The 12,872-nt window shown below is 50.7% G+C and overlaps 1 pseudogene; it reads right to left on the minus strand.

The window, feature by feature from the left end:
• Window positions 1-994: 994 nt before the first annotated feature.
• LOC119352594 lies at window positions 995-1,896 on the minus strand (annotated as a pseudogene).
• Between the last annotated feature and the right edge of the window lie 10,976 nt (window positions 1,897-12,872).

Below are 12,872 nucleotides of genomic sequence, written 5' to 3' on the forward strand. Positions count from 1 at the left end.
CGGAAATCTCTTTTCGTTGCTACAGTGCTGGGTACTATCCCGCTTAACATACAGTTTAGACGATCTGTTATTGGCGACCTTTGGACTAGGTGGATACATCTTGTGCGTAGGTTAATGGAGGTTAACCATTCGGATGTACCAGACACTTTGCAATGGAAGCTTTCCAGCTCAGGGGTCTTCTCGGTTAAATCCATGTACATGGATTTGATTAATACCGGGACCATCCCGAGGACGGTTCATATTTGGAAAGTTAAGGTGCCCTTGAAGATAAAAGTTTTTATGTGGTTTGTGCATAAGGGTGTCCTCCACCTCGCACGATATCACATTTGTTTGATAACTGGTTGACTGGAGTGGAGCCAAAGTCCGCGGCACATATCCGAGTGGGAGCATGTGCATTACTTTGGTCTTTATGGAATTCTCGCAATGACGTTACATTTAACAGACAAACCATTACCAACTTTTTACAGGTCATCTTCAGAGCGTCTACTTGGATCCGTACGTGGTCCTTACTCAGTCGTGCGGACCACAGGGAGCATATGGATATTGGGTGCAGCCGATGGGAGATGGTTGCACGGGATACTTACAAGCGGTTTGGATGGCGGTCCAATAATAGGATAGACGTTTAGTCTCCTAGTCTTTCTGGCGCCGGTTGGGATTTTCATTTTTGGCCGCTTGTGGCTTTTCTTGGCTTAGTACGACCTTTGTTTATTTTTGAGACCTCTGTTTGGAACCTTTGAGATACTTTTTAATAAATGGCTGTGTGCATCAAGAGATGCAGAGGCCGGGGGTATACCTCCTTTTCGAAGAAAAAAATCCATATGTAGTTTGTAGTGAAATCTCTAAAAAGACATGTATTCAGGAACAGAGGAAGTACAGATCATGCCACCCAGCCGGCCGGTGGTAGAAGCTATGAAAACAGCAGTGAAAGAAACACGCATGGCACGATATGGAGAGGAATTCAAAGCGAAAAAACAAAACACCAATGGTCTTGGCCTCACTCCTCTAGTCCGGCTCCTGCAGAAGGAGAAGCAGTAGGACGAGGTGTTCCTGTCAGCAGGAAGGCCTTGTACGTCACCTTGCGGACAAGCTCCGGCCCTCCCCATTCTTCCTCTGGCTCCTTGACCACGCGTTCGTCCAGCAGATCCACGCCATCCTGCTGCCTGGCTCTCGCCACCGCCCCGGTGGACCTAAGCATGCCGATGAGCCCCGCGAATGATTTCTCCTGCTCCATGTCGAAGCCGGCCGGCTGGCCCTATCTCCCGAGGCCGATGTGCGCGAATGGGAACGGCAGGTTCCGGTACCCTTCGATGAGGTACCATGATCTGGGATCCCGGTAAGGCAGGGTGGTACGGAAGAAGCGCGACAGCATGTCCTCCACGGGGATCACGTGGTAGTTGTAGCCCCGTGGTAGATGCCACGGCGTAAAACGCCGGGAGATCGAACCAGTGCACCGCCTGAGCCACTGTGATGAGGTCCACGCTAACCTCGCCCCCGAGGGCAGCCACGAGCTCCTCCTCCGGCGTTGTGTCGGCCGTGTGGGGGTACCGGACCTTGGGATGTGGAACGGCGTGCCGCAGCTGGTCCGCGCTCGCATCCGTCGCTAGAACCCTGTCGTAGTGCTCTGCAACCTGCGAGACATGCATGCATGCATCGCCCTAATTTGTCACCCTAGTCTAGACATGCATCAACATGATAGCTAGTGGCGTCTACCAAATGGCGATAGTAGCACACAGAGAATTAGCTTACACCGATGGCGGCCTGGCCATTGCCAGTGCCAACATCCCAGGCGAAGCGGTGACCATCGGTGAGAGCCGCGAGCTTGGCAAACAGATCCTTAGGGTAGACCGGCTCTGCCGCAGCGTAGACGGCAGCCTGCTCGCTGAACAACTCAGCCATCAGATCTCTACCAACCGACTTGTTCTAGCTGATCTGCGAGATCTAATAAGGATATATAGGTGGATATATAGGAGCAATAATTAGTTTGGTGATAATTAAGCAGGATAGGCCAAGGCTAACTGACCGGATCCCATGGGGAACTTTGCACCACAGGAAAATCAGTGTTTATCGACTGCGAGTACCGTTTCACGGGCTCACGACACACCATCCCTTTGCCGAGAACTGAACTCGCAATAGCGCGCATTCGATAGAAACTTCCTTTCGCCGAGAGCTGTAAAAACAGTAGTCGGTAAAAAGTAAAACACTCGGGTAATACATTGTTTGCCGATCGAGAGCCCGTCCCATGGATGCGCTTCAGAAAGATACATCAACAGCTAGGGAGGGAAGAAACGCATTGGATACTCTGGTCTCGAGTAGTAGTTGGCTCATTGCTAGTACTCTCATCGAGCTGGGCCGGATGCATTGATTGACTGTGATGATCGTTGAGTGTTTGCGGGCTACAGCATTACACGGCCGGGCCGGGGCGCAGGGAAGATGCTATATACTGACTGGGATGGAAAATCCGAATATGTGCCTAGCGTGTGAGGCGACTAGGGGCGGGCCGCCTCTCCTATCCGGCGATGGCCGGCAAGTTGGAGGCAGGTTCTGGGCATTGGCGGACGCCGAGGAGGAGGATGCGGACGGCGATCCGCCATCGCCGCCGACGCCAACTCCCTCCGACCACCTTAATGACTGGTTCAATGCCGGTTATCCGGAAGAGGAGGTAACATCATCCATCCGCGGAGTCTTGCCCCTTCATGATCCGGCAAGGAACGGGCTTCTCGAGGGCGACGAACGGGAGATGGTTCGACGCATAGTTCATCGGAGATTGTCGACGGCGGCGATCAAACCTTGGACGGGTCCTTTGCCGAAGGTTAGTCTCCCTGATCTCACTGTTTTCGATTTTATTAGGCCGGAGTCTTGGATCGTGATTAATCGCAAGAAAAAAAGTCGCCGGAATCCGGCCAGATCAGCGCCGGCGGTGCGTGCGGCCGTCTCGCCGGTTCCTCCGGGTCTCGGGATCGCTGCATCCCGTAAACAGCGTTTGAACTCGATCTTAGGCCGTGAGGGGCCGAGCGAGTGCGAGCTTGGGCTGAGTTCGGTTGGGCCGGAGTTAACTGGGTATGAGGCCCATGCTAACCCGGTGCCAAATCAGCAGGAGCTGGGTGGCGATCTGGGCATCACGGCTGGGCTGGTCGGGCTAGTCTCACCTGGGTATGTGGCCCAGGTGGAGCCGGTTTTGACTGTGGCTGTGGACGACGGGGCGACGGTTCCATCCTTTCGTCGTCCCTCGACTCTGCCGGCTAGGGCTGTCGGCTGGGTATGAGGCCCATGCTAACCCGGTGCCAAATCAGCAGGAGCTGGGTGGCGATCTGGGCATCACGGCTGGGCTGGTCGGGCTAGTCTCACCTGGGAATGTGGCCTAGGTGGAGCCGGTTTTGACTGTGGCTGTGGACGACGGGGCGACGGTTCCATCGTTTCGTCGTCCCTCGACTCTGCCGGCTAGGGTTCTGCGTCGACGTAGCCAGAACCTGCGTGCGGCAGGGAGTGGGAGAGCGCGGCGCATTCCGCCGCTCGGGCTGATGACGGGTCGCGGGGGAGCTCCGCCGCCAGGGAAGAACGCTGAGGCCGGCCGGGTCCAATCCACGACGCCGCAGGGGCCGGTGCTGGCCGTGGTGCCGTGCCGTCGCCAGCCTCCGGGGTTGGGATTGGCCGGGGGCTGCCACCTGCTCCCAACCTTCCTGCTGGCAGAGGGGTACCTGCGAGTGGCTCGGCTTTGGGCCGGAGTGGAGGGGGCACCGGACCCCGACCACCGATCCCGGTCCCTGCAGGGTCGCGGCCCCCGGCGCCGGCTGCGGCTGGGGTGGCCATGGCGGGCCGTGGCGGTCAGGTTCCTCGGCCGCCCACCCCGGTTCCTGTGGGTCTCCGGCCTCCCGCGCCGGGGGCTGTTGGCCGTGGCGCTGCGGTGCCGAGGACACCTGCAACCGGGCTATCAATCAGGCAGATACCTAGGCCGGCTCTGCCGCCTCACGTCATTGCAAAGCCACCGCCGAATAGGGTCGGGCTGGTGCAAACGCAACAACCTCCGCCGCCTCAAGCTTCTGCCGCGCCCGAGGGACAGTGGGGTGATGATGGTTTCGATGCATATGGCGCTGGTAAACACCGTGGATCCTTGTTCGCAGGCGGTGGTCGGGGCTACGCTTGGCAGAGCGATGGCACGGCCGAGCGACCGTTCTTGGGGCCCCCAGGAGGCTTTGTTGAGGGGGCATCTGGCCCGAGTCACCAACAACGGGGTGGATATCGTGGCCATCTAGGTGGCCAGCGGGGCCGGGGTGGTCGGTACCGTCCACGACGGCCACCGCCGCCTGCTACTGACCAGATGGTGGTTGACGAGGTCGTTGAGGTGTCGGTTCTGTCTGGGCACGCTATGGAGGTGGTTTCGGCGCTCGCCTCAGCTGAGATTCCTGGAAAGGAGTCCGGGTCGACAGAGATAGTGGAGGGGTCTGACAAGACTGAGTCTGAGAGGGCGGCCAAGTGGGCGCGTAAGAAAGAGCATATGTTGTGCTATAGATGTGGTGGCAAGGGACATTTTATAGCGGAGTGTGTGGTTGAGCTGTGTGGCACTTGTGGTAAATCGGCGCACGAATTGGGGGACTGCCCGATGTTGAGGGATCAGGCACCATCACTCATGATGTATGGAGTGTACTGTGCGGAGCTTACTTTTTTTGAGTCTCCAACGGAGATGGACGCTCCTGATGAGTCTTTGAGTTTGACGACTGGGTTGGTCAAAATTGCCAGAGGTGAGGTGTCGGAGGCACAGATTGTTCAAAGGCTCAAAGAGTTAGCTCCTGGGGATTTCCAGTGGGAGTTGGTTACCATGGAGGATAAACTATTTCGGGTTGAGTTCCCATCCGTTGACGATCTTCAGAGGCTTCTGAGCTTCGGGATGTGCAAGGTGCCAGGTACTGAGGGGGTGCTTGAGTTTCACGAGTGGAAGAGGATTGAGCCTACGGGCATACCTCTGACTCAGGTGTGGTTGCGGTTTTCTGGGGCTCCCTCCAAGCCGTTGCAGGATGCCCGGGTCGTGGCCAGCTTGGGTATTATGGTGGGCAGACCGGTGAGAGTGGATATGGACTTCACCAGGGCCCACGGGGTTGCCCGTATTCTGGTTAGTGTGCTGAACATCGAGTATGTGCCTGAGGTGGTAAAGTGGGCATATCGAGGTTACATCTATAACCTTGTCATTGAGTTCGAGGATGAGAGTCTGTTTGCTGAGGTGGCCACCGGGACGGACACTGATATGCACGAGGGGGATGATGGTTCTGCTCTAAAGGAGGCACCAGCAGCTGACAGTGGGCAAGAGTTGTCCAAAGCGTCAGGTGTTGACTCTCAGACATCTGCGGATGGTGTTGCACCAACTTCCGCGGTACCTATGACTGCTCTTAGATTCGGGTCTTTCGAGCCGGCATCTGCACCTCCGAGACTTTGGAGTGAGCGGGTGGAGTCTGATGATGTGTTCGAGCACATGTTACCGACTCTAGAGTATGAGGAATCTGTGGTTCCTTTTCTGGGTGCGTCGCCGATCTCGGCCAGGGCTGGGGCGGAGGAGGTTGCTCTCGCTGGCGGGGGTCCGGAGATGGTGATTTTGGAGTCCTACACTGCGGTCGTCGTACCTCCGGTTCAGCAGGCGGTGCGTTCTGTCGATGGGGGTGTGGGGCAGGCGGCCTCGGCCCTCCCATCGGGCCTTGCAGATGACGAGTTTTGGGCGGTGCAGCTTGATACTTTGGGAGGGAGGCTGAGGTTGCTAGCCACGACTCCTTCCTCCCCTTTTACCGGGCTGGTTTCGGTGGCACCGGTGTCGCTTTACGGAGAGGGCTCGGGGCAGGTGGTCCTGGGGCCTTCTTCTCCAGGAGCGCCTACGGAGGCCTGCTTGCCTTCGGCGCCGGTCACATTGCCTGGCCGGTGGGACGGGGTGGATGGAGAGCTAGGGCAGGAGGCCCTGGTTCAACCTTCCTCCAGCTTGGTGGTCTCGAGTGCTGCTACTCGGGAGGAGGTGATTGCGTTCGGGGGCATTCCGGATCCGGTCTCCGAGGGGCGGCGGTTGAGTAGCCGCCTCCAGGACCATCCGGAAGTGAACGACATTCAGCAGCGGTGCGCTATGAGGGCGGCCAAGCTTCGTGACGTGGAGGTCACTACTGGTATGTCTGTCAATACCTCTAATTCTATTTTGCATTTTACCAATGATGAGATTATTAATAATGCAAATCAACTAGGTATTTCACTAGGTAGTAATGATAGTGATATCTCAACCTCGGTTAATGATATGCTGGATTTAGAGGCTGAACGGGCGCTTGAGATGATTCGTAACTTAGCGGCGGTAAAACCTATGAATGATTCTGAGATCGACACTCTAGGGGTCAGGGCGCTCGATAATCTTTGTGCGGATCTGACTCAACCGTCTCCTGAGCCTGAGGAGGAGGTTGAGCGGGTAGATAATGTGGAAATGCGGACCTCTGTGGCTGGTTGTGAGGACCAACTGCAGAGTTTTAATGCTCCTAAACGCAAATGGAAGCGGAAGATTTACCCAGATTCCGCAGTGCGTAGGAGTGCTCGGATCCGAACAGCTAAAAAATTCCATGACAAGATATGAAAGGAATCTTTTGGAACAGCAGAGGTCTGAAAGACTTGGCTAAAAGAAGGTTTCTTGCTGAGGCTTCTATTGAGCATAAGTTGGACTTTATCTCTTTGTCGGAAATGGGTAGAGCCAACTTCTCGCCACAATTTCTTAATACTCTTTCGGGGGGTATTGATTTTGACTGGCATTGTCTACCTCCGCGAGGAAGATCGGGTGGGATTTTACTCGGGGTTAGATGTGACTCGTTAGAAGTCCGAAGCGTGGTCATGGGAGATTTCGCTGTTAAGTTTAGGGTGCGGTTGAAGTCGGATGGGTTTAATTGGGCTTTGGTAGCGGTTTATGGTGCCGCACAGCCTGAGCATAAACCGGATTTCTTGGCTGATCTGGTTAGGATTTGTGGTTCTGAACAACTTCCTATCCTGGTAGGGGGTGATTTTAATATCATCAGAAGGAGTGATGAGAAGAATACTGACAATTTTGACGGCCGATGGTCCTTCATGTTTAACACAATCATTGAGAGCCTAGATCTGCGTGAGATAGAGCTTTCGGGCAGAAAGTTTACCTGGGCTAACGCCTTGCCAAATCCGACGTTTGAAAAGCTGGATCGAGTCCTGGCTAGCGTCGAATGGGAGCAGAAATTTCCATATGTTACGGTCCAGGCGCTTACTCGTGATATTTCTGATCACACGCCTTTATTACTTGATTCTGGAGAGGCTACCCATTTGGGAAATAAAAATGTTTTCTCCTTCGAGCTTGCTTGGTTTGAGAGAGAAGGCTTCTTGGATCTCGTAGCCAGAGAATGGGCTAAGGATGCAGGAGGTCGGTCTGCGCGTGAGCGCTGGCAGAATAAAATTAGGCATTTGAGAAGCTTCCTACATGGGTGGGCTAAGCATCTCAGTGGGATTTATAAGGCCGAAAAGGAACAGCTCCTTTTGCTTATTCAGTCCCTTGATGTAAAGGCCGAGACCACGATTATGCCAGCCTCGGAGCTTCATGCAAAGCTAGAGGCGGAAATGAGGCTGAAAGAGATCCTTAGTGAGGAAGAACTAAAGTGGGCGCTTCGGGCTAAGTTCACTAGAGTTGTTCAGGGGGATGCGAACACACAATTTTTTCACCTGATCGCCAATGGTAAGCATAGAAAAAAGAGGATCTTTCAGCTTGAACAAGACGAGGGAACGATTCTTGGTCAGGAAAACTTAAAGCAATATATCACTGACTTCTACAAGCAGCTGTTTGGGCCTCCAGAGGACAACTATGTGTCGCTGGATGAGTCTAGGATTGAGGATGTGCCTCAACTTACGGCTGTTGAGAATGATATTTTAGTCGCTCCTTTTTCTGAGAAAGAGGTATTTGAGGCCATTTCCCAGATGAAGAATAATAAGGCTCCTGGCCCGGATGGTTTCCCGGCAGAGTTCTATAAGAAGTGTTGGCATATTATTAAAGGAGATCTCTTGCCTTTGTTCAACGATTTATTCTTGGGCCAGCTTCATCTTTTTAAGCTGAATTTTGGAACTATAACCTTACTTCCAAAGAAGACAGAGGCTGTGCGGATTGAGCAATTCCGGCCTATCTGTCTGCTTAATGTTAGTTTCAAAAAATTTACCAAGGTCGGGACGAATAGGCTCACACAGATTGCGCATACTGCGGTGCAGCCTACTCAGTCTGCTTTCATGCCGGATAGGAACATCCTCGAAGGAGTTGTGGTCCTTCATGAAACACTCCATGAGATCCACACAAAAAAATTTGATGGTGTTGTTTTCAAAGTGGATTTCGAGAAAGCGTACGACAAAGTCAAATGGCCTTTCCTACAACAGGCACTCCGAATGAAGGGTTTTGATGAAGCTTGGAGAAGACAAGTGGAATCCTTCACGTAAAAAGGGAGTGTTGGAATTAAAGTGAATGACGATATAGGCCATTATTTCCAGACACACAAGGGCCTGAGACAAGGTGATCCAATGTCTCCTATTCTCTTCAATATTGTCGCGGACATGTTGGCAATCCTGATAGGTAGGGCAAAGGAGGCCGGTCAAGTAGGTGGCTTGGTGCCGCATCTTGTTGATGGTAGCGTGTCCATCCTGCAGTACACTGATGATACAATTATCTTTATGGAGCATGACTTGGCAAAAGCAAGAAATATGAAGCTGGTGTTGTGCTTTTTCGAGCAATTGACTGGCCTGAAGATTAACTTCCATAAGAGTGAGTTGTTCTGTTTTGGGAGAGCCAAAGAGGAACAAGATGCTTATAAGCAATTGTTTGGTTGCAAAGTGGGAGCACTTCCGTTCACTTACCTGGGTATCCCCATTCATCATCATAAGCTAACAAATAGCGAATGGAAATGTATTGAGGATCGGTTTGAGAAGAAACTGAGCTGCTGGAAGGGCAAACTCATGTCGTATGGAGGCCGACTGATTCTCATTAATTCGGTGCTCACGAGTCTGCCTATGTTCCTTTTGTCCTTTTTTGAAGTTCCAGTTGGAGTCAGGAAAAGACTGGACTTCTACCGGTCCCGTTTCTTCTGGCAGAGTGATGAACTTAAGAGGAAGTACGGTTTAGCCAAATGGGACGTCATCTGCCGACCGAAAGACCAAGGGGGTCTGGGTGTTGAGAATCTTGAGGTTAAGAACAGATGCCTCCTCAGTAAGTGGCTTTATAAGTTAGCAGCTGAGACGGATGCAACTTGGGCACAGATTCTGCGTAATAAGTATCTGCACTCAAAGACTTTGTCGCAGGTGACAGTCAGGCCGACTGACTCGCCGTTCTGGAAAGGGCTAATGAGAGTCAAAGCTACTTTCTTTAATAGAACAAGGTTTATTGTTGGTGATGGTAATAGTACTCGCTTCTGGGAGGATACTTGGCTGGGGGAAGCGCCGCTCGCGCTTCAGTATCCCTCGTTATATCGCATTGTGCAGCGACGCGATGCTCTGGTTGCAACGAGTTTGCAGTCCATCCCCCTTAATGTTCAGTTTAGGAGGGTGCTTGTTGGAGTACAGTGGGAAGCTTGGCTTCATCTCGTGAGTAGACTGATGGAGGTTTAGCTTACTCACCAGCCCGATCAGTTGTGCTGGAAGCTTACTACTTGTGGGGAATTCACAGTCAAGTCGATGTACCTTGACGTCATCAATTCTAGTGTTATTCCTAGTTCCATACATGTTTGGAAAGTTAAGGTTCCGCTAAAAATCAAAGTGTTTATGTGGTTTGTACATAAACAAGTTATCTTAACGAAAGATAATTTGGTTAAGCGCAACTGGACAGGCTCTACTAGGTGTAGTTTCTGTGATCGGGATGAAAATATCAAGCACCTCTTCTTTGATTGCCCGTTGGCGAGGGTTCTGTGGTGCTCGGTGCAAGTTGCCTTTAACATTACTCCTCCGAGTTCGGTCGGGTCGTTATTTGGAACGTGGCTTGTTGGGATAGAGTCCGAAACAGCTAGACAAATTCGCGTAGGAGTATGTGCGTTGTTATGGGCAATTTGGAACTGCAGAAATGATTTGGCTTTTAATAGAACATCAACTATTCAACTGGCACCACCTGTTGGTCCAAGTGTGGAAACTGCTCATGGCTTTGGGGATGAGATTCCTGTGGAAACTTCACAGCTCTTCGGAAATGGGCCATCTGAGGTTCCTAATGCTGATACCCTGGTTAATGATGGAAATAGCTCTGCAAGTACCCTTGGTGGAAAGGGGCCAAATTCTGCTGACACAATACGCAAAGGGAAGCTTGCCATGCCCGTGTCATCTGTTTCTCTTCGTCGTAGTGCCAGGTCCAACAAATATGACGGTTTCAAAGTCCCAGCCATTACTGACAGCAAACCAAGATCTTCTAAGGTCAAGCCCAGGATCAATCTGTCGGCTCTACAGTCCAGGGCTCGTTCTGAAGAAGATGACAGTTATGCTGTTCCACCGCCCACCCCGATAGCCACGCTACAACTTGTTGGCACAGTCAAATGTGTTATTCCTGCTGTCGAGCTCTCTGAAGAGGTGCTCAATGAAGTTACGGAGGATGCTCTTTCATCCTCATCCAGTGCTTAATCCTCTCTCCTTTATCCATGGTACTTTTGGTGAACTGGAATGTTCTCTGTTGGAACGTCCGTGGTTTAAATTCTGAACCTAAGCAACTTGCTCTGTTTAATGCCACTACGGCTAGTGGTTGTGCTGTGGTTTGTCTGCAGGAAACTAAGAAGCACTCATTTGATAATAACTTTATTAAGTCTTGCTGTCCGCGACGTTTTGATAAATTTGAATTTATTCCGGCCCGGGGTGCTTCGGGTGGAATTGCAACAATTTGGAATAGTTCAATTTTCTCTGCCACTGTTGTGGCCTCCAGGGACTTTGCATTAGTCATCCGCTTCCAATCCACTCAATCAGCACAGTATTGGACCCTTGTGAATGTGTACGGCCCCTGTCAGGGTGATGAACGTAGGGACTTCATACAGTGGCTGCTAGACCTTAATATCCCTCACAATGAAGATTGGCTCCTTATAGGGGATTTTAATTTCATTCGTGGCCCAGACAATCGTAATAAGTCGGGGGGATTTTGGGGATATCAGGAGCCAAAATCTAGTGGAACTGCCTATCAAAGGTCGAGCTTACACCTGGAGTAATATGCAGGTGGACCCCCTTTTAGAACAAATTGACTGGTTTTTTACGAGCACCAACTGGACTACTACTTACCCTAAAACCCTAGTAAAGCCTCTTGGCCGGCCAGTTTCCGATCACATCCCTTGTGTGGTATGCATTGAGACAACCATTCCTCGCTCCAAGATTTTCAGGTTCGAATCGTATTGGGTACATCACCCTGGATTTATGGACACGGTTTCTAATTCTTGGTCCAAACCAATTCCCTCGACCAACATGGCCACTGTTATCTCCCGCAAGTTTAAACACCTGAGGCGTGATTTGAAAATTTGGAGTAAAGGTATTTCTAAACTGTCTATTGCCATTGAAAACACCAACAGGGCTCTCTTCGAACTTGATGAACTTAAAAATAAAAGGCGTCTCACCACTCCAGAAACAAATTTTCGCCGCATACTCAAACACCATATTCTGAGGCTTCTTAATTATCAGAAAGAGTATTGGAGGAAGAGATGTACTATTAGATGGGTCAAATTTGGCGATGAGCAACCAAATTTTTTTCAAGCGATGGCCTCAGAAAGATATAGGAGAAATAACATTGCTTCTCTTACCACGGATGATGGATATTGTGTTGAAGATCATGCGGGCAAAGAATCTGTTATATTTCAAGCTTTCAAAAACAGCTTGGGTCTTCTCAGCAACATGAGATGAAGTTTGATTTAGCCAGAATGATCAAGAAGGTTGAAGATTTGGACCAATTAACTGTGCCTTTCACTCACCAGGAAATTGACGATGTGATTAAATACATGCCTGCGGATAGGGCTCCGGGTCCAGATGGTTTCACTGGACACTTTCTCAAATCTTGTTGGCACGTGATTAAAGAAGACTTCTACCTTCTATGCAATCAATTCCATGAGGGCAACTTAAATCTGGAGAGTATTAATGAGGGCTTCATTACTCTGATCCCAAAAATCAATGCACCTACTTCAGTCAATGATTACAGGACAATCACGCTACTCAACTGTTGTCTTAAGATCATTACGAAACTTCTTGCCAACCGTCTCCAAAAGATCATCCTAAAAATCGTGCATCGAAATCAATATGGATTTTTGAAGGGCAAATCTATACAGGATTTTTTGGCGTGGGCGTTTGAGTACATTTACCAATGTCAAACATCAAAGAAACCAATTGTCCTCCTTAAACTTGATTTCGCTAAGGCATTTGACACTATTGAGCATGAGCCAATGTTGGAGATTATGCGACACATGGGATTTAACGATAAATGGCTAAACTGGATCAAAGCTATTTTGGCCTCAGGTAAATCTTCGGTCCTTTTAAATGGAGTACTAGGGAGACAATTCCATTGCAAAACTGGGGTTCGACAAGGAGACCCATTATCTCCCTTGATTTTCGTGCTGGCCGCCGACCTCCTTCAAGCTGTCATTAATGATGCTTTTGCTCAGGGTCATATTCAGCTTCCTTTCCCATGTGCAACCCAAAAAGATTACCCGGTCATTCAATATGCCGATGACACAATTCTGATACTCCCGGCTTGTGAAACACAAGCGGCCACGATCAAGAAGATTTTGTCGGATTATGCAACTTCCATTGGCCTTAAAATAAACTTCCAAAAATCCATTCTCATCCCAATCAACTGTGATGAGTCTCTCAATAACAGCATTGCACAAATCTTCGGCTGCATGACTGGCAAAATGCCATTCACTTACCTT

The sequence above is a fragment of the Triticum dicoccoides genome, chromosome 2A, assembly GCF_002162155.2.
Source record: "Triticum dicoccoides isolate Atlit2015 ecotype Zavitan chromosome 2A, WEW_v2.0, whole genome shotgun sequence".
Taxonomy (NCBI): Eukaryota; Viridiplantae; Streptophyta; class Magnoliopsida; order Poales; family Poaceae; genus Triticum; species Triticum dicoccoides.